The sequence below is a fragment of the Linepithema humile genome, chromosome 1 (assembly GCF_040581485.1).
Source record: "Linepithema humile isolate Giens D197 chromosome 1, Lhum_UNIL_v1.0, whole genome shotgun sequence".
In the NCBI taxonomy this organism is placed as follows: Eukaryota; Metazoa; Arthropoda; class Insecta; order Hymenoptera; family Formicidae; genus Linepithema; species Linepithema humile.
Window position 1 is genome coordinate 26,468,132 of NC_090128.1, and position 23,464 is coordinate 26,491,595.

General features: G+C 40.0%; 1 protein-coding gene across 2 annotated transcripts in view; it reads right to left on the reverse strand.

Moving 5' to 3' along the window:
- The window catches only part of LOC105678081 (discoidin domain-containing receptor 2-like), a 76,965-nt gene that overhangs the window by 41,923 nt on the left and 11,578 nt on the right, over positions 1-23,464 (reverse strand). The gene's annotated exons all lie outside the window — the stretch shown is intronic.

Here is a 23,464-nt window from a genome sequence, read left to right on the forward strand (position 1 = left end):
ATTAACATTGATCACATAAGTGCAAATGGAGTAAAATAGAAAACATATATTTAAAAAAATGTTATTTCTTGGTCCGTTCAATTTTCAAACAATAGAATAATAAGTGTTTGCTAGAATTCAAATTACGGGAAATAATTTTTAAAATAGTAAGGTTCTATTGGAAACGATTTCTGACAGATATGTTGAAGGGAAGAAAATATGAAAAAAAAATAATCTTCCAATATTACTATCACACACACACGTACATCGATCTGCAACCAGGGCAAGAGGAATTTTTTTCGTTTCGTTTTATGGTTATTACGGTCAAGCATGGGCTTTAACACTCACGCAGATATCGCACGTAGCACCTTCCTTTCCCATCGTGAAAATAAGAAAAGCGACTTGCCTCGTCTCGACTAGACACAGAGTAATTAACTGCACGATGAGTAATCGATCGCGAATGGAAGGTTCGAAACTAAGTTGCTGGACGTTGTGCAGCTTCCACGACACCGACTTTGTAGCTGAGTGTCCACGCGAAAGGAATTCACATCAATCGACATTAATTAATCACTTTTGCACGCGATGCTGCGTCGTCACGCGATTTAATATCTCTAACTCGACCGGCAATTTATCCATAATAAATACCTCGAATTTTTTTGGTCTAGCGCCCTATCGGGGAAGCAATGAGGCACATATATAGACGATACTCCAGTTAGTTATTAACGTTTATTATTTGAATCTATGTCGATCTCTCGGCATATAAAAGATGAAGTTTAACGAGTATTTAAAACTCATCGAATAATGCTCGGAACAAGAATGAAAATAAATTCCACGATGAGAATAGATAGAGCGCTAGTACGTACAAAATTTCTGCGGCTCAAATCAATCCGCTTACTCGAGTTGATGCAGACACGAACGGGTTTTGTTTACGAGTATGTAGGTAAACGTGAATAAACCGCGGATGTGATCGTCATATTTACAAATGTTTATTTATGTATTCTACTATTAGAGAAGCGGGTATCAATAATAATGTATCGGGCAAAGGATCGAACAATGAGACGATAAATATTAATTAATATATATGACAATTTCGTGCCATATTTGCGATCACAAAAATTGTCGCAACGGTACATTATTAAAAACATAGCAGTGATGATTTCTATTTATTTTGATAAGTTATAATAAACACGGAATCACGTGATTATACATAAAACGCACGTTGTTTTATTACGTGATTTTCCGCAATTTGGCTTATAAATGCTATTTATCTTTTCTCTTCTAAAACGTTGTGCAAATATATGTCAACAGTTTGTGTACGGTATTTATAACGAGTATAATTAAATTTGTTTTGCACGTCGATCCAATATTATATGAAGATTTTGCCACTTACAAATAATTTCGCGATCGATTTATTGCGTTTTGATGGATTGTAAATGCAATCTGACGCCGCGGTTATAACCGTACGCCTATGCGTTTCTTGGCGCACCGGGACATGTAGCATTGCTATCGACATAGCGTTAATTAGTGCACACTTGCGACCCGATGTTACCGAAATACCATTAACGGCCCTCGCACGGAGAGCGCGGTGCGCGGTATTGCCCGTTTAGATCGCGTTTTCTGCCTGCCGCAAATAATTAGCAAACGGCTGGTCCTGTGCGCCACTATGGCGATTTGGACATTGGAGGCGTAAATTAGGACGGCGTCTACCTAGACGCGTTTGCCGATAATTTAATTGATTATTGACGTACGCACATACACACGTGCATCCGCACATCGATCTGTACGTGTTCTCGGACGATGTGTTTGCTCTCTTACGCTCTAAGATGTACGAACAGAGCGGCCGCTTTGTTAGAGAATTTAGATCAAAGCCGGGGGTGCACGCATCTGTCAATAGCAGAGACCTGATAATTAAATCGGCGCCAATTTATACATGTAATAGTTCACAAAGCGCCGGACTAATTGATATATCATTCCAAAAGCGCGATCTGTATTAATATATCGTGGAAACTCCGCTAATTACCTCATAATGACCGCAATTTTCGTCCAACGCGAAAACAATTGTTGATTGTTTCGAAGAAATATCGAGCAAACGTTTCGATAAAATAAACAAAAAAAAAAAAAAAGAAAAATAACACGCAATAAAAAATATTAAAAAAGTATGAAATCATTTTGATCGTTGAGAATTTTCATTACACTTATTGGCTGTATCTATTAAGGCGAGCGAAAACTTAATGAGTACAGTGATTTTCGTTACATCTGCGCATATAGTGTAACAATATTGTATACTCAGCCATATATTATCTAGTTTATAGCGGCATAATTAACCACATAATGATTGCTTAATCCGCTTGTAAGCTAATAACAACCTAATGCTAATTTACGTTTCGACGTGATGCCATAACTACGTTTATCTGTGAGTGATTAGTTAATTTTAAATTAGCCCGCTTGATGTTTGCCAATATACACCTCATTCATCCTATTGGTTATACACGTACGCGCCTTCGTGTATAGATACGTTCAAAGGGATCTCTAGCAGCGCAATATCGATCGTATAATATGACGGCTGTACCTCGTTATCTTGTACGCGGTATGTCGATACCTCGTGATACACTTAATTGAAGACATTTCGGCTCATTAGCTATGCTGGTTGGTCGTCCCGAATTTCGTGATTAAGCGTTACCTTTGCATGTGTCATCTATTGCAGCGAATCATCGCATGCGATAGCCCAAATGTCAAATCGTTTGATCATAGAGATTATAGTGATTTATTTTTAAAGCAACAGAGTAAATTAAAATTAAACATGCGCAACTTATCTCCATCTCATTGCAGTAATTGATTCAAAACAATGATACTTATATGATTATTAATTATAATTATAATTGTAGAATAATTAATATTTTTTGAGTCAAAATCAATATCACACAATTTTCTAATTTACAAAATTTAATTATAAAGTATTAATCAATGAAAAATATAAGACTATGTTGCATTGTGCACATTGTTAAACTGATGAAACAGTTTATTTGTTAGAAAATGACAAGGAGCATCTTGCAAAATGTTTCACGACCGAGAGATAGTTTTCTAAAGACTTTTCCGTAATGACAAGAACTTCGGAGCAATTTCTTCGTGCTGCCGTAGCAAAATACATTCGAGATTTTATGGTTTTCGATAGCTGGAGTCAGTGAAACTTGCGGATCGTGCGAGGTGAACGTTCGAAATCCCAAAGGATAAGTCAAGGTAGATGTTTGCTTTAAACATCTGAGAATATCAGTTTGAGTTTGATATGTAGTTGATCATTGACTGTATATTATTATTAAACATTGCACGTCTAAATTTGCGGTCAGATGTTCATTTAACGCTTAAATATCCCGCTATATTGTTTTCAAGTTTTCCCGATTGCATAATTATTTATTAATAAATAATAAACATTCCTATATTATAAAAGTTCAGTAAAACATGATACTAAGTCATCGTTATAACTCGGCTACCCGCGAAATAACGAATCGCTCGGTATGAGTTTGTGTGGTAGAAAATTGTAGCGAGGATAAATTACTTAACTTTAGTTAGCCACCAGCTCTACCTAAGGCTACCGTAATTCCCATAAGAATCCCATTTAGACTTTCAGTGCTCGTTTATTCTAATGCCGGTGCGATGTATACGGGAGCGCCCTGTTCTCCATGCTTCGATGTACATTTAGAATCTTTAGCTTATTGTGCCTTTGCGCAATACAGAAATTCCGTTTTGCACATCCGGGCAAACGAAAATCGATAAATGCACTCACGAAAATTACAATACGCGCAAATTAAACGTATTTTTTAACACGAGTTTCGCTTGTTTGAGAAAAATAAGAATATGTTATTTGAGAAAAAAAGAATATTGTTATTTGAGAAAAACAAGGATGAAATAGCACTCTTTCAAAATCCATCTTTCTGTACTTGAAAGGAGACTCGAATAAAAATAGCAGCACAAAAGAATGTCATATATAGTTTTGTAAAAGCTATCAATCGCATGAGGGAGTTCTTGACGCTGGCTTCTTCCATAAGAAGATACTTGAACGGACTCGATCGAGAGAATAACGGAATGTGTTTTCCGCGTGGCGAGTCGGCGCGCGTATTGCAGAGGAAAATCGTAAGAATATCTTTTCCTGATATTATCGAAAGTTCACATATCTACCGCGGGTCGTGCGATCGAAACGACCGCGGAAGTGCTGCGCAATATACACACGTATATCTCTGCGTGTTACCGGGGGTTGACTTTTCCGTGGTGGTTGTCCGCATGTAAGACGCGATCCCAAAGGGGGTTTCGTCCTGAATAGCCGCCGGAACACCGCCTACCCCGGTGGACCTATCGCTGACTATTATCGCGTGTCCTGCGGTTTTTAAGCTATCGCGGTACGTAAGAGTGCCAAGAGATCTTTCGTCCCCTCTTCTCCCCCTTCTCGAGAGTGTCACCCGCCCACTCACACTTCGCGCCCGTGTGTATATCCGGGATCTCCCGACACCGCAGAATCTCCTATCCGCCGTGCCGCATGTCCTGCGGCCTTCCATCGACTACGGCCCCCGGCCGAGATAACGCCGCTCTGTTTGTACAAGGCGTTAGGCATTTACTGGTGTATGGCGTGAATGTATTCCAAGGAACAGCATAGTGTATCCGTAATATTTCACGCGGTTTGTCGTGCTTACGGTTTAACCTGTAATATCGAGGCCAAGACACACATTCCAAGGCTAGTTTAGGAGCTTCCGTATATTCGCGCGCAATATTAATCTTCTTTGTGTCGCAGCATAAATTAATACACGGTGTATATACAATATATAAGTATTCGAGCAAAAACCTACATAAGAGCTGATTAAATATTCAGAAATATGCTCGGAGCAAAGATCGCGCGTAGATTTAATCAAAAACGTGATTATTTTCACGATAATTTATTTTTAAAAAATTTTTCATAAAGAAGATTCCGATTCCGCGGCGTTAAATTGCAGAAAACAATTTCGAAAAGATTCGTTGATTGAACATTTACCGATACTGATGCAATAAACTTCAATAGCGCAATAAACCTGTGTATTTTATTATTTTATATGATGTCGATAGAATATTGGCACAATAGATGGCCTGGGTAGCATTCGGTTTAATACAAGCCATTTTCTTCAGAAAAAGATATGAATATCCGCAACCATTCGTACTGCAATATTGTTGCGATAACGTTTTTTTTTTGTACACCGTATATCTGTCGGAACGTTCTCTGAAAATTTCGCACAACAAATACGTATTCTTCTTTTGAGGAATTATTTATCGATGGTACAGTTTCAGATCCACATGCGATATATTGGCGTCTTTTCGGCTTCACCGCATCCACTTTCTCCACTCCGCGTGACACAATTCGGCGCTTGTTGTGTTGCGCGCCGTATTGTGTACGATATTGTCAAACGATATGTCCGATATATATCTTTCGGCAGCGAGAAATCGCTTATACGGAGCAAAAGCTATGTCTGTCAAGTCCATTTATTTTTGCCTCGCGGGCCTCGTACGCTCTTCTTCTTTCAACGTTATATTCTTTAAAAGATTCGAGAGAACACAAACGTACAGCATACTCGTGGTTACTTTTGCGGTGTTCGTTTAGCTGGCGCCGGAGTATTACATTCCGAAAGAATAATGGCGCACAAGCTCCAGCGATTTTGCAATATTCGACGCTGTATATTCCTTGGTATATAAATGCATATTTATATCGCGGCATAAATCACACGCAGCTTACACCGGGAAATTTTCTACGACCGCATTACCCTGCTTTTTAGCATAATTGAAAATTCACGTATAGGTGAGACGTTGAGACGGGTTCACATGATCATTATTAGCTACAGAATTTGGAACAGGTTTCTATCTATAAGTTTCCATGTCGGAAAGCATTCACTTATAAACTTGAGACTTGAGAAATTACAATATCTTGCGGTTAAATAAGCAGATATTGCTACTAAATGTGCACAGAATAAATTGGGAGACTTATAAATACAATAAAAATAAATACAATTATAATCTAATGACATATAAATATAAGGAGTTTTCGTATTTTCATACAGCAAAGATCGATCAATTATGAAACTAAACACTATTATAGGCGTATAGCCTAATGGATTGTGTTCGACTGGTGAGAAGTGAGAGAGAGTCAATGGTGTAGAAATGCATTTATTTCTTTGTCAGAGAGAAGTATGTATGTACAAGTGTGTGTGTAACTTGAGTGCGCCAGCGACGCATTCGCGGCAGAGTGTAAGGCCGCGAGTTTCGAATGAAAGGTGACGGGCGCGGTAAGATATTACCGGCCGCGTCTGCGTGGTTGGAATCGGGTCCTTAACAGGACGATTCATGCGAGGGTGCGTGTTGCATCCCGGCGGTGAGGTTTGCGTTGCGGTGGAGTATGTCTCCGTTGTGCCATGCGCTGCGACCGTCCGGCTCTCGATGTGAGTCGCAAGTGAGTCTGCGAGCCGAGGCGGGAGAGGCCTTCGCATTCGGATGTCCCCGGAACGTGAGTGTCACGTTGGGGGCCGAGTCAACCGGGCACAGAACTCTAAGGGAATTATTTTCCGCTGTAGAGTCTGTGGTGGCGACGGCGATGCTGGTGCGTCAGCTGACCGTAGCTGAACATCCTACGTGAGGTGTGCGGTCAGAGCTGAGACTGAGTCTTTCGCTTCCGTGCCTTCCCAGGCACTGTGAAAAGTCGAGAAGACTTGCTGGTTGCGCTCTTCGAAGCAGAGCTGTGACTCCGTTCAAGGGCCCTTAGTGAGAGCTCGCCTTGAAGCGAGTGAGTGAGTAAAGATCTGCGGAGCAGCTCTTTTATATCTCGTCGATCGAAGCTTGATCGCGAGAAAGCTCTTCACCGCCTGCGCAACCTGGCGGTGGGTCCGCAAGCTTATAACTGGTAGAAGGCCTGCGGCGCGTAGCGGCGCCGCGGCGTATTATGCCGCTTCAGTACAGCTGTGTGGTGGTGAGCCGCCACAACTATTATACAGATGGTGTCACTGCAATTCAACCATTCATAATGTACATTAAATTACTGTATGCAGATGCGTATGCTTAATAAAATACAAGAGAAACCTCACAGAAGTTTTCATACGTGCAAGGACTTTATTATAGCTCCTTTTTAATAATATCAGTCTTTTACTATCGGCGATGTTTAGTCTACGCACATTACAGCATTAATGTTTTGTCGACGCGTTATCAATTCGTCTTTTGCCGTCGGCTGTACAAATACAGCGCGAATGTAGCTTTATGCTTCAGTGAACTGACGAGGGGGCGATCGTCATTTTCTGGTAGATTAATAACGGATGAGAAACGGCGCGGCGCGTCGCGTCGCGTCGCGTCGCGTTCGGTTCTTTGCATCGGCGATGTCGAAGCATTATCACGTACCACTGACACACCCTCGCGCGTCCGGCGCGTTAAAAAGTATCGATAAACGATATCCTCGATAAGTTTCCGTTGTTTCTGCTTCAACTGTTGTAGCGTAACGTGCAGCATGCGTTATTATCCAGCGCGGCGACGGGGCGCACTCTGTACGACGTGATCGGATTTTCCTCCGTGAAAAAAAGAGATCGCATTTCCGAATGGAGAGAACGCCACCGCGTCTACCGATGAATCATCGCTGCGCGGCCATACATCGCGCGCCCATCGAGTAATTAATTATTCTGAAAGAGTACGAGCGGCAACGAACATCCTGCTTATAAATATTTCAGCTTGGAGGAGCTTGCATACCGGGTGCAACGCGGCCGTACACTGCATTATCGTATATTGCACGTATCCATTCGAGCGTTATCTGCGTGGAGCGGAAGTGCGAAATAAAACGACTTTTTGTCGTAAAAAGAAGTATAATGGAACGCAGAACTTCATCGTGAATTCAATGCGCGAAATTTATTTAATTCGATCGTTCCCGTATGTGCTCGGTCGCGAACAAAATTGCGGGCGCGTTTCCTCCGCGTTTAGGTATTCAAGGTGCTTTCGCGTCATCGCAATTGCTGCTTTTCGACCGTTCGATGATTAGCGTGCGTTGTATCGAGCCGCGATTTCGTAAAGGCCTTCTCGAATGTCGCGACAGATAGTCGACAAACTTTATCGCAACGAGCTCTCTTCACGGTGACTCATATGCGTCGGAACGGCTCGTTGTTACGCGAGTCACTGGACTGACGCGCGTCCCAAATGGCTAGTGTATCGTTAAACGATACCCTCGATGCGTCAGTCCGCTTTCTTTCCGACAGTCAATGGAACTCGCGCGTACGCGTTAACGTATAATAAGCCATCAGTCGCGTCTCGCGTCTGTCAATACGTCATCGAACGCTTCTTGCTCTCATTCTCGTCGCGTCCTTACGTCGCCGGCTGAAATCGTTCTCGATCTACGCAAGGGCGTTTGCCTCAGCAGCGCCCTTAGCGTCCACGCCCGAGCGCGCCTGTATTACGCGCCGTGATTACGCCAACTTTTTAATTGCTCAACTTCCGGCGATTATCTTAAGAGCCCGTAAAAGACTTAATAGATTAATCGGTTGGTTGGCGTGAAAACTTTTTGCGCGACGCGTACAATGCGCACGGCACGGAAACGAAATCGCGATGATGTCGCCGTTGGTGCTACTGTCGTCCACTCTCACGTCGTTTCTGCGACCCCGTTCAATGCTCCCGCGCGCCAGTAACATCGTTGCCACCGGCAGGCAGTCCGGCACCAGAGGCGATGCGCCGGCATCGTTACATTGTTCAGTTAACCTCGCGTCATTTCAAGAGGATACAATTTTCCTCCTCCGTACAAAGTATGTCATTGCGATAAGAGCGCGTAATACGTTTCACCGCCGGCGTCATACCAGCACCACGAGCGTTCTTGCATCCGTGCGTCGTAGTTCTTTCGCGGTGTCGGATGTACGCCGCCCCTTTATGAACCACAAAGCGCGGTTCGCGTTCTCGACGGGATTCTTGTTTTCTTGCTGTGGGCACCGTCGCGACTGTCAACGAATTCTCCGTCCGGAAGGTATCTAATAAATCTCCGACAGAGACGAGAGCTCCTCTCGTCACAGACGCGGTCGTCACGTGAAAGAAGCTTTCGGGGATTTTGCAGTATTACTTTAAAACCCCCTCGCGTGCAAATCTTGTATAAGATGGCTACGTTCTCCGTGTCGCTAATAAAAACTGCTTATTTAATTAGCGCACTTAAGACCGAATCTTAGCTTGATGCGCGTCAATGGATCAACCAACATCCGCGTTTAAAAGTGTTGACAAACAATAAACAAAAAAAAAAAAAAAAAATAGTGAGTTGCGAAAGACTGAAGTGGGTGAGCATGCGTGATATTAAACAAAAATAAAATACATGTGAATCAAATAAATTCAGCGCGTGCAATATAAAGCGTTGATTAAAAAATATTGTATGCGAGAGAAATACTTGTTTTTTATCGTAGAAGAATTCATTGATATAAATACAGCATATGTAAACTAGAATACAGCAGATATTTGATTTCAAAGAGTAAACTTCTCTTCATCTTAATAAAAAAACATGCGTATTTTATCTGCAAGCAAAAAACATCAGAAAATATTTTTTTTCATGTGTTTCTTTCCGTGTACTCAATTTTCCTTCACCCGTCTGCGTCCTTTCATGTATGAAATATTAATTTTCTCTGTTTAACATGTTATAATACTAAAGGATCAAAATACATTTTTAACGTCATAGGATTATCTAAGTTTCCACATGTTTTCCCTCGCACCCTCAATTTTCTTTAACCTTCGCGTTTTTTACACATACATAAAATATTCATTTTTTAACGATGCTTAATAAATTATTAAAACCACGCGATAAAGTCTCATTGAGCGAAAGAACGCGGCGGCACGTCTGCGTGTGTATGCCTTTTCCAGTGGAAAGCAAAATCGAATGGCGCTTATCAGCGACGCCGATACGTCTGACCGTCGTATCCGACTGGCGTAGTCGGAAGCGGCGTGCATATGTTATCGTTCGACCGCTCGTGTACCAGTGGCACCTCCGACCGTTCGATCCCGAGTTATGATAAAGTGTGAGAAACACGTGCGACACGTTTCGCCGTTGCGTTTTGTTCACCTTGCTCCCCTACTTCCGTGCTTTATCGCAATCGTCGGCGACCCTGGTCGTGTTAAAGCCGATCATTAATAGGTACCGTCCGCACTCACGACGCGTAAAAGCACCTCGTGAATTTTCGAAAGTGCGACAGGACCGCGTAGATATCATCAGGATTAATAACACCACATTTGCGAGCAACAAAGACGCGTCTCATCATACCGATCTTGCTTCTTGATTTTTTATTCCTGTGTTCTTTTTATTATCTACTCGGTGTCACAGAGATTTACATCAGCTGTTAAAAGTACATTACGCGAAACTATTATCGCCGTAATAACTGTTCGACGCTTGAAAAATGTGAACAATTATTGCCACACGACAGCCTGCGTAATCGGAAGATATACGCATGTGTAATGCGTACAGTCTGTCAAACAAGAGCGTCGTCTGCATATCTGAAAGAAAAATTATTATTTTTCAAAAATTGATAGATTAATTTAAAGTGTACTAAAAACACTATTACGCATTTACTTAGTAAGTCGTCCAGTCTCCATTATTATCGAGAATTCGCTGGCATCGTCTTGGCATACTTTCTGTAAGATTTTCTGCATATTGTTGGGGTAATGACCGCCAAATAATTCGGATATGGCAACACAATTGTTTTAACGTGAACACACGCTTTCCTTGAAGCTTTTTCTTAATAATGGCCCACACATTTTCAATTGGATTCGCATCAGGCGACTGCGCAGGCCAATCCAAAGTCTGAATACCATTTTCGGCTTTCCATGCAGTACACAACCTACTGCGATGTTTCAGATCATTATCCTCTTGTAGTATCCACGATTCATTATCTGATCCAAACCATTTCTCAGCAGACTTTAATAATGCTCGCCGATAGATTTCGAGCATCTTTTCAGCATTTAGATTATAAGTAAATAAGTGTAAAGAACCAAAACCGTAGAAACTGAAGCATCCCCAAACGTGAACCTTAATTGGATGTTTAACAGTGCGCTGTAAAGGCGATTTTCCCGGAAAAGACCATGCGTGTTTGGCAGGAACCCATGTGTAAAAAGACGCTTCGTCAGTAAAAATTATATTGGTCCAATCACGATTTAAATTTTGCGTAGCCCATAAACGTCGCTTTTCGACATGCTCTGGTTTGAGGAAAGGTTTCAGTATCGTGCTACGCCAAGAGATGTTCGCCTCATGTAATCGGTTTTTTAGAGTCATTATACTTATGTTTACTTTCTTTTTGGCCAATAACTTTTGTCCTTGTCGCAATGTCAACAGAGGATTTTGCTGAAATAATTCTAAAATGACTTTATCTTCTTTTTTTGACGTCCCTCGCGTTTTTCCTCTCTCGGGCAAATCGTCAACATTTTTTAATTCTTTGTATCGTATTACCCACTTCCGTACAAAGTCTTCTGACTTATGCATATATTTTGCAGCAGCTTTATAAGTCATTTTAGGTCCTTTACTGTGAGTACACAAGAACACTGCCTCAAAACGTTTAACATACGACGCACTCATTTTATAAATCACGTATTTTTATCACAATGGAAAATAATACTGGCGTTTTTATAATAAAGCGTAGTAGTCTTCCCCCTTCCTTAACGAATACCATAATAGTGAAGCCCTCTAGCAATTTTTTCTTAAAATAATCTAGCCGACGCTCTTGTTTGACAGACTGTATAAGATACAAATTTAAAAAATGACGCGGAGATACATATTCCGTGCGTTGCGTTTCGTGTCATTGTGCTGTTAGACGGCAGTGCTGCCGGAAGCGACGTGTAATTTACTACAGTTACATTTAATCATTAATGCGACGTATACGCTGAAGATGTACGAATCGGATAACACAACAGCGTTAATGCGCATAAATAGTTGCAGCCAGAGTGTAATATATCTTTCTATTCATACACGATGTAAATCGATTGCAATTTACGTTTGTTACAAAACATTTTAGGTTTTAAATACTCTACAACTCGTGATAGAATTTTGTTTATAATTTTATGTCTTGTGCAATAGAAAATATTAAAAAAAGATACACAAAATAGATCAGTAATATGTATGTTGTATTCTGAATCATCTAATATGTTCTATATATTACATGAAACTGTAAATAGATTTCTATCGCAAACTCTAAATCATTTAAAGCGAGCTTTATACTAAAACGATATCCAAGAAGCTATTTTACCATACATTTATTTTGCTGACATCTCTTAAAATAATATAGTCATTAAACAAAGAAATTGATAAGGAAAGAAAAATATTTAAAAATAGGAATTTTATTGTCAAGTAAAACATTATTTATAAACTGCAGTAGCTTTATATGCATCTTCCCTTAACATTATTAGATAACCTTCCTCTCGGGCCAAGTCGAGTGCAAACGAGCATCTTTTTCATCGACAACGAGACGCCCTTGAAAGCTATTTCGTGCCTCGTAACATCAATGAACGTCGTTGCATCGCGTCGCGTCGTTAGCATCTAACGTCGTTGTCGAAAGCGGCGCGTAAGTTACCATTCAAACGAGACATTCGACCGACCGTACTCGTCTTGAACGAGAGAATTTTCTTCGGTATAAGCGGCCATTACGATAAAATATGAAAAATGTGCTTGGTACATTTTGCCACCATTGTAGCGCTTTCGCGTGCGCGTCTCTCTCTCTCTCTCTCTCTCTTTCTCTTTTACGCCTGTTTAACTTAAATGATCCTTATTTCGCTCCCCTCGTGCGCGTTTATGCGCTTCACGAAAACACTGCTCCCTGTCTCTTCATATTCCGGATCCCTTTTTCCATCGCGAGGAGTTATGGCGCCTTTCCTTCCGTACATCAGCCGACGTAAATCACGAATGCAAGCAACAGCGCGGCGAATGCGGAGTCCGAGGATCGCCGCGCTTAACTCTCGCGCATTTCAAAATTATGGCTCCAACAGAGGGCAGGTTTTGAAATATTAGACTTTAGTTTCGAAATCTTCGCCACGGCGAACGATGATTAATTTGCACGCCGTACGATTATATGGGATCTCGAAATAATTTCCCCGTCGCTTTATACGCCGCTCTTGGTTTTCGATTTACGACTTTAATAGGTGACCCCGGAAATCCTTGTGGAGAAGAGATAGTGAAAGAGGGTCAAACTTTCAATCCGATGAAAGATCGCTATTACCTTCTTTGAGCTCCGGCTTCCTTCTCATTTCCATCTTCATATTAATCATCTTCTATCACATCATATAATGATATAATAGATAAATTGCAGTTGACATCATTCAGTGAACTGTTTCTTCCATTATTTTTACATTTAGATATCTAAAAGCAAGAATAGCTTTGAAACCTTTCGATTAAAGTTAATCATATTGGCGATAGTGGCAAAAAAGGAAATGCATTTTTGACAGCTATACATGAAAAAAATGTAATAATTTACTGCATTCCGCGACTTGATTTTTTTTCGTTCTATACATTCGTCATTAGTTTTCTCAAGTCATTGATCCTTTAGAGATTTAGGTCGAAGTATATAGATTTCGTGCTTTAATCGCTATAATTAGTGTGTGCGCGCGCGCGCTTCATGTCTCCTGCCGTTTGAAACGTTACTACCGCGGTGATGACGTGGTTACGAACGCTTGCGTTATCACCGGAGAATTTCAGCAGCAGGCTGATTAGATACAGGATCTGAGCTTGCAAATGAGGAAGAAGATCACTAACGACGGTATTAATTGCGGTATAGGGAAAATTAACTCGAATAGCGCTGTCAACGTAAAATGTTTGTCACTTGAACACATCTAAGTGCAAACGTATTTTCTATCTCTCTTGTGAGAGATGCTTGCAATCTATTATGGTCAACGTCTCCGATTTTACGACGCTCTTTGCGCATTCATTGCGAAAAAAATTTTATTTTTTCGCCTTTAAATTTAAAATGAACAAATTCTTACGGTTTTTTTCTTGTAAACTGCTCTTGCTTTTTATATGAAGTTATAAAACACATAGCTCTTCCTGAAACTTTCATTTCAATTGTTATCTGTTCGCGTCGGCAAATATTTGTTTCCTCAAACTGTTGATAAGTCAACACATTAACACGAGCGTATTGTACGCACGTCTCACGTAGCGAGATTTTCACAAAAACTGCGACTATTTTCTCGCGATTTTTCTTCGCGCGCAGGCGAAAAGAATTAAGTTCCAGCTGGATGTTTGAAGTATTCTCACGCCGAAACGAATAAACTCGTTGCAACACTACAAAAGTGAGAAGCGCGAAATACGCTCGCTGCTATTTTTATCTGCAAAACTGTTGTTGCGTGCTCAAGAGAGCTGCGCCATGAGTAGATGAGAATGAGAGACAACGCGAATAAGAAAAAAAAGAAAAACGAAACGCGAATTCTAGTCGATCGTACTTTTACGACCGTTTGAAAAATCGCTGTTAGCCGGTGCAAACAAATGTTCTTGTTACGTCAGTCGTGAAATTAAAGAATTGTGTTGAAATTAAACCGATAAAATTATAGCGCAGAATGTTTAGTCTCGCCCCGTATATCGCTCTCGCTCTTGAAAGCCCGCTTTTCTTCACGAATTCTTCCTGAAAATAAATTGCGAGGACGGAGGGAGAGGTATCTGTTCCGATTTAACAAAGCGGAGAATAAAAGCAGCGTACCACTTTTCGCCGCGCCCTACCGCGTCCCCCCTCTCGCTCGTGTCCATTTCGTCACTCGGTCGAGCGTGCAATATGTTCGCGCGCGTACATACATATGTGTAAGTACATTTCCACTTTGAAAAAAGCGTGACGCAGGTGGCAGGGTGTACTGTACGACGGGGTGGCTGCGGGGGGGGGGGAGACAGGGACAGAGCGTTAAAAAAAAAAAAAAAGAAAACAGGGATAAAGAAACGGGAACGCGATTCCCCGCAACGTATTTCAGTCAGAAGCGGCTTTTGAAATTCTGACGCTTCGTCAGTTCTCTTTGGATGCATTCGCAGAGTGGCATTATCGTCGCTGTAGTTACGAGTACATCGCGCGCGCGCTTCCCCCCCCCCCTTCCCTCGAGTTGCAGCTGCAGTTTCGGCTTCTGACGTTTCATCGCAGCAAGTGGGCATCGCGTATATGGCTCTGCCTCTTTTTTAAGGACCACTCGGTGCTAAAAGTCCAATATTCCTCGTTCTCTTTCTGCACCCCCTAGTCTCGTCCATTCCCTTTTTCTGTTTCTCTCTCCTTCTCTCGTTCTCTCTCTCTCTCTCTCTCTCTCTCTCTCTCTCTCTGTCATCCTCTTTCTCATTTCTCTCATACTTTTTTCCCTCCATCAACGTTACTCACGTTTTCACATTCTGCCTTCAAGAACTTTTCGCTGAAATTCTCGTGGCTGCACGTGGACGCACTTAGCGGTTAGCAGACATATATGGGCATCGCGGTTTTAAATAATGTATTTCAAAAGTTTTCTCGACTACTCTCTCCCGGTCTCAACAACTGTTTTTACGCTATTCATTAAGTTGTGCAGTATTCCGCGCACTCGAACGAGCTCTATAAGCGTTAGCGGCGGATCTGCTCGTCATAAGAGAACTCGTAATTTTGTCTTTCATATGCTTCATAATGTGAAATGGTCGGGAGTCACGTATCAAGAGATAGTTTGAGTAATTTGACGTCAAATTATGATCATAAAGTCCCTCGAGCGAAATATACGTCTATCTAATTGTGAAAAAAGTTCTGCTATTAAGTAACGATAAATGTTCCGAGTTTTTTTTCGTAAAAACGGGCGACTGTTTGGCGAATGCGTCTTTGACTGCGTCCGTTTTGCTCTCTTTTTCTGCTTTCACAGATGAGTTGCACGGAAAAGGTAGGGAAGTGCACATCAATGAGGGGTGGGAGGGGGGCTGCATAATCGTCGACGTCAACGACGACGACGACGAGAATGACGAGAGCGACTAGAACGGCGGTGACGGTAGGAAGCGACGAGCCACGTCGATTGAACATTGTTTACATTCGATCGAGCAAATCGATTCGGCGCCGCTTCTTGTTTCTCGGTTCCACGCGTGAACGCGTAAGTGCCGGCCCCTCGCACCGTTGCATTATCCGCCGCTGTAGAGGAAATATAAACGAAAAGGGGAAAGAGCGATCGACAACGCTGTTCGGTCAACGTTCTCCGCGTTTGTCGCGCAGCGTCGATGATATTCCGAGGAATCTCGGTTTTGCCGAATGTTAAGGATGGCAAAGGCCGAGCATGACCGAGATGTTACAGTTCCGATATAATTAATAAATCTCGTTCGAGCACGAATTTAAGTCACTGCAGAAAGTCACGTAAAAGCAGTTAACTAAGTAGATATTATAGAAGTAATATGAATCGCGTTACTTTTTATTATTAAAATGCAGAGTTATAATATTCACATGTAAGATCAGCTTTACAGCTGATTGTGATTTACAGCTGTGATTGTTACAGTTAAGATCGCATTTAAAGTGTTTATTTAATTGCAAAAGTTTTCCAGAAAAGAAAAAGGATAGACATTTAATCTTCGCACGTGAAAGTCAATTAAATTCGGCAATGCACGCGAAAGAAATAAGTATATTAAGTTAGCATGGTTCAATGAATATTTCGCTATGTATCGCTCTATTAATTCCGTATCTCGAGAGGCGAGGAGCGCAGCTGCGACCGCGATACTCTGTAACACTATCAATTCTGTGGCGTGGGAGGTTGAAATGTTTACGTACGATCGGACTGCCATTTGTTATACGATAAAGTATCAGCCACAACCCCAAACTGCGAGGAAACTTCGGTAAGCGATCGAAGGACCACTAAATATTCCCGCTGAAAATCGACCGATATTTTCCACGTTCAGTCATATCGTGTGGCACGCGATGCCCGACGATTAATGCGGATGAGCAAACACTCATAGAATTAATAAATAAACTTCGTTGAAAAATACCGTCTGGATAGAAAATATGCATAATATTCTTTCGCTTTGGAAGATATCTGATGGAAAATACAATATATTAAAAGTGTAAAGATTAGATGACGTTTGTTAACAGGCAATTTAATTTCTACATATTTTATTATGATCCGAGCAAATTTGCTTCGCGTAATTAAACATTTTAATGTTGGCGTTTTGCTTGCGTGATAGCGTTTTACGTATTCCCTTTAGAAAGGAAAAGTCGTTTATCTGCCATGTGTGTCAAGTTCAGTAGCACTAGAGTAGGTGCTTGAATGTTAATGTCGTTTATCATGTTTTTATAGTGTACTGTTATGGCATTTCAGATGATTAGTTTTATCGCTAAAACATAGTATATGTTAAAGATATAAATTTCCCGCTCTTGCGAGGTGGAAATGGATATTTTCACCTTAAGAGCGGTGCAGCGCTTTAGGCTGTTTGTGAAAATATTTGAGAATAAATGTACAGCAGTGCTTTAATTACAGTATCTCTCTTACTTTAGATTACGCAAAACTTATTATCAACGATAATGAGTACATTAACATTAATCGCAGCAAAGAAACATATTTTATTAATTAAATAAATAAACAATTTTTCTTTTTCTACTATTTTGTGCTATTTTATTATCTCGTTTTTAAATTAATGACGCACACTAACACAAATTCTCGTAAATTTTTAAATCATTGAAAGGTATTAAGTAAAATTAATGTTTCAACATGTTGCACGTTTAATAATTACATAAAAGCTTTGTAAAAAGCATTATGTCGAAATGATTACCATGAATAAAACTCTTTAAAACAAATATGAAACAAAAACAAATATTCCCTTTGTGCAATTTCGGTTAAAAATATATTTTTTTAGTATTTTATTTTATAGTATTTCAAAAAAATTTAATATGTAAATAATTATAATTGTACTTGTAATGATTGATCATAAATCAAGCGTTTGACATTTGTTATGCTTGACTGTCGTAAGTAACATATTAACATACAGAGATAGGACATCCTATTTTTCCATGTCTTGACAAATAAAATGTATTGTCGCGGCTGAGAACAGCCGTATCAGAGGACTTTTAAAGTAAACTTACAATCGCGAAGGATGAAATAGAGCAGGAGGAGTTTTTTTCCAGTGTCCCACTTCTCACGGTAATACAAATACAGTGATCGAGTTCGTGAGGGTTACAGGATCAAAGGTTGCTCCGCCGACCTCAAGTTTCCTCCCTTTCACCGATTCACCTCCTGGCCGCGGTTCTTGGCGGTTAAACTCGACGGTGGGATGGCAGTGGTCTGCCGCTGCCAATGGTGGCGTAGCTACCACCACCACCACCGTTAGCACTAAATTATGTAGCATAATGGTGAAACGAAGAGAGGACGCGGCAGCTACGAAGGGAAACGAGGGAGAAAGCGAAAGGACGAAGGGCACAGAAGCGCTTTTCTCCGCTCCATTCGTCAACGTCGCGACCCATGCCTCTTTTCAGAATATCACAATAATGGTTAAAAGCGATCCCCTTGATATAGTTCCACTTATTTTTATTCGCGTATTTCTTCCGTTAAATTCTTCACGTAAACCCAATTATGGGATTCTTTCGATTCACAAAAAGGCAGCAATCGCAGCGTTTTGCAGGCAATTAATATAGTATTTTAAACCGGTAGTTTTTAACATTTTTTTGCTTGCGTCCAAATATTTGATATATATTTATATATTAATATATATATTTTGTAATAACAGCGAGTTTTCTTCCATATTTTGCAATCAAAATCTGCTATATATATTCTTCAGAATTATATAAAAGCAAATACATTTTTTATGTCAAGACATTAATAAGGATCAGTTGTCGGCGTCACCACCTCCGCGACTTTATTTCATGATAGAAAAGCGCGATGGAAGATCTACGAGTTGCGAAAGAGACACCAACGAGCGCAGGAATATCTATTCTTGCGTCATTCGTCAATGTCACGAATTGTGCCCCTTCGTAAAGCACTGCTTTGGTAGTGCAAATGGTGTCGCAAATACGATCCTATTTACTTCTATCTACGCATTTTCCGCTCCACATTTTATCCGTGACAGGCTACAAGCCCTCGCGCGATTAATTTTTTACTGCTACGCAGGATTAAAGGTCCAATTGCGCAAGGATAAAAAATGTCGTCTTTCGCGCTCGCTGCTCTTCCTCCTAAATTTCACATATTTTTTAATTATTTTTTATTACAAGCGTTCCATACTATCGTAAACAAATAAACAACTGCGCTTAATTAATTTATTCTATAAAAATAGAGCATTTGTTTTTGGTTTAGATAAAGACTTTTTTGTCACGCTATTCATTCTACGTGCAAAAAAAAAAAGAGAATCGTGCGATAAAAGCAGAACGCGGGACAAAAGATCATAATGGCATTGCGGCTAGAATAATATTTTGGCATTTCGCGACGTTCATTTCTTTTCAGATTCTCATCGGCTTCGCGAGTATTGCGTGCGTAATTAGTGCGATTGTCATCAGTTGAAATTCGTGTCTCGACGGGAGAATTCGTGTTACGATGCCTCGATGTGCACGGTATGCTGAGATAAAGCACTGGCTTCGGTGTCGAGGGGTCAACTAACTCGAGGATATTCGAAACTTACACGAACATAAAAAAGTGTCATTAAGATAACTTTGCACTGGCTGAGCGCAAACATCTAACCGTGTAGACAGAGAGAGAGAGAGAGAGAGGTGGGAACGATCGGGATATTCAGCAATTTATTAGATTCCCTCGTCACAACTGCGTGGACTTGAATTAAACAAAAATATGTCAGAGCAATGATAATAGCAATTAATCTCACTCGCAGGTCTGCAAGGAATTTCGTCGGTTATTCCGGGTATTCCATGGTCATTTTCTCATTATGCCAGAGAACAACGTGCATGAAATTTGGGAATCTCCGGCGCATAGATATTTCTAACCATGATTAATTACGAGAAGGAAATTCGGATAGAAGACAGGCAGGTAGGAGAAGTACTCGCGGCGCAGCAAAGCATAGGTCGAATTATATTTAAAATATTTGCTCATTTACTCATGGAAGAGAATAATACCCGCCCAGCCCTAAACAATGGCGTACATTATTTCATTCAGCGCCGGCTTGTTGTTCATGTATTTATAATGCTTCTACATCAAGATTAGATGCGCGAAAAACTCGGAGATAAAAGTTTGCGGTAAAAAATAGATACGTATAATAAAGTAAGATAAATAAATAAATAAAAAAATAAAATGTTCTGCTTTCATCAGGTTTATTAAATATCTGATTAAAATTGTATACTTGCAACAACACTTTATATGAGTTGACTGCGAATGGAGCAATATTTATAAATTACAATTCCGCACATTGTAACACGCGTTTACACAATATTATTTCAAGTACTCTCTTTTTCTTGCCGTTCTATTTTTTATTCTATGTCGACGTTCCGTGAGATAGTGCATACAAATTGACCTTTTTACAGAACCCCCAGTCCAGCTTATCAAACTTTAAAAAGAGTTGCTGTCCCATTTCTCGAAATGTTCGAAATCCATTAGTTTTCCCACAGTATTTTTGCAAAGCCGTGCATTCTACGAGAAAAGTATACAGAAGTTGCTTCCTCTGAAAAAAAATCCAGTCAACTCAACGAGTGTTTTAAAGAGAACTCTGCTTCCGTCCTATGTATATTCTGCATTTTCGAAAATATTTAAGATTTATCGAAGTTCTCAATATAGAATGTTATTGAATTAATTGATCGACAATATAATTAAAGTTTGCACATAACACGCCATATTATTCGATGTTGAGCTCGACTTAACTTTATTTTACAGTGTTACAGGAATATATTGTCTCGACTTATTTCTAACCGCGTTTAACCGTCACTGGTCACTTTTTGCTCCACCGCTATTCCGCTTTTCCCACGTAATTAATTAGGGAAGTAATATCAGTAAGTATGAGTCGCGAGTTGTTTGCGCCGGTTACACAAGCGCAATCGGCGAAAATCCTCACGGGAGCGGCGAAACTATGCTGCTGAGTGCGCGGGAAAAATTTTCTCCGGTTTCGGTTTGCATCCGAGTGCGCGTAACGCAAAAGTAACAGCTTTTCTCTTTCCACCTTTCTCTCTTTTTCTCTTTTATAAGCAACGAATGCAGACGCGGTGCTAAGGAGTAATCCTTGAACATTACCGGGTGCTTAGCGCGGGATTTTCGATGTAGCGCGTTTTCTTAAATTGACCGCCGTCCTTATTACAAAACTGATCTATAACTTAAACGGCAAAAACCGCAGATTATGGCCTTTACGAGGCCATTAATTTTTCCCCGCTCTCCCCGATGTTTTTCTCTCTCTTCTCCCCCGCGCAGCGTGATTCCCCGTTCCAGCCAGTATAATTAATTTCAGGAATTACGTTGCTAATCGCTAGTATAAACCGTAATAGCGCGTGTCAACGGCACGGCTGTAATCAACGAAAATATTTATCTCCGAGAGAAACTCTCTGTTTCAATTTTGAGAATGAGCGATTAGCGAGACACTTGATCATCTGTACCGCATTGAAAATATCACAATTTCGCGCTGAGAACAAGCATTCTTTCGTTATGATTCAATACAATTGCCTCTACTTGTGGATCTTTTATGGTTAATCGTTATTGTAGATAACTCTTCTCTCTACACTGTAAAAAATTGCCTAAAAATTCAGACACATTTTTGAATTCAGACAATATTCTGTCCGAAGATTCAAACAATGTGACTGTAAGAAAACTTCAAACACTTTTGTCTGAATTGTCAGTCAGTAATTTTTACAGTGTATGTGAAAGAAAGTTTTATTCCGGGAGAGATCGATGAACATATTTCGTTCGAAAAGCATAGCGGTAACATCAAGTCACGTTTAATAACATCGGTATAAACGTATACGCCAATCGATCATCGAAAAATCATAGTGCCGGTTCGTGTGAAAAAGAAATATTCTCAGAGCGATAATCAACGCCGTGCAACTTGCATTTACGAGATTTCAGGGAGAAATGCGCGTCATCTTTTTGAAGAAGATTAGATATTTTTTGAACGGTATCGTTCTAATACCGACTACTGCGTCTGAAAGTGTTTTTCTCTACGGTAGTAATGAACATTACGTCTTTGTAGACGTCATTATGGGTCTACGAGATTAAAACCAAAGAAGAAAGGCGGTATACGGCTGGTGTTGAGGCGGAAGGGTCTGCATGGTTCGGCGCTCGCCAGTGCCATTAGTTCACGTCAGAAGCCGCGTTATTCGTACAAAGTATCCCGTTATGACTATTTACTTTTCCCCACGCACTTTTCCAACGTTTCCACGTCCGTGCGCGGATAATTAATCTTGCGGGAGTTATGCGCCTCTAAATATGGATCTCAATTTGTGTCCGTCACTTACAGAGGCTTAATCGTTCGAAATTTAATCGGATAGATGATCGGAGAGAAAAAATGGGAAGCTTCCGCAAGCAATCACAAATCAATATATATATATATATATATATATATATATTGTGATTAATTTTCAAATTATTATTGCTATGTATTACTATATAAATGTCGCAACGCAATGATTGACACTTTGAATTACAGATAAAATGTACATTAATTTGCAATAAATCGTAAACTAATTTGGAAGTGAAATTGTTACAACAATTGCAATATAAAATAATAAAAAAATACAAATTTTTATTTGATAAATTATAGTGTATATTATACTGTTATATATAAACGTAATTAATTCAATTATATTATGTAATAGCCACAAGTGCAGGATAGACGTTTTTCTTGTGTTTGTTACATTATACATGAAAGGTTAATCATGAAAAATAAGAATAATACGATTTATATCGATTTTATATTAAAGAAGCACGCTTATTCTTGCATACTACACTTTTATTTTACATATTAGTAGCGGTATTTTGCCGTTACAAAAATGGAGAAATTCGTGTTTCCGAGAAAACGGTGAAAATGAGAAACCTCAACGATCGATCGTTATCACGCCGGCAGAGTTAGTCGAAAGACGATCGGCGAACAAATTTCGTGGTGACTAGCGTGGTTCAAATCGAGTTTAAAGTTTCGACGAGTAGTCCCACGGATGTTAAGTACGTCTAACTGGCGCTTAACTCCCGGAAGGCGCGACGGCTCTTCCTTCCGTCAGATTAGAGTTGCTATGAAACATCGAATTAGTACTCTGTCAGTTTCCGCGTTATCTACTCCGCATATGATAAATACTTCATGTATGTTTCCTTCTTGCCAGTTGTTATTTTTGTTATAAATTTGGTTGAGTATTTCATAATAAGTATATTAAGAAAAATTTTAATTAAATTCTAAAAAATTTTTTCAACTGAATTTGTACAAGAAAAAAAGCTAAAAAAGATTTAAGTTTTAATTATTTGAACACTGTCAGTCACAGAAAAGATCTTACAACATTATATATATTTGTATATCTAATATATTTATGATATACATAGCTTTATTTTTAATTCAATTTGATAAAGAGTACGCAGTTTATCTTTAAACAGACTTTTTATGCAAAGTAAGATAATTTAATATAGATAGCAAAAACACGTTTCTGTGATA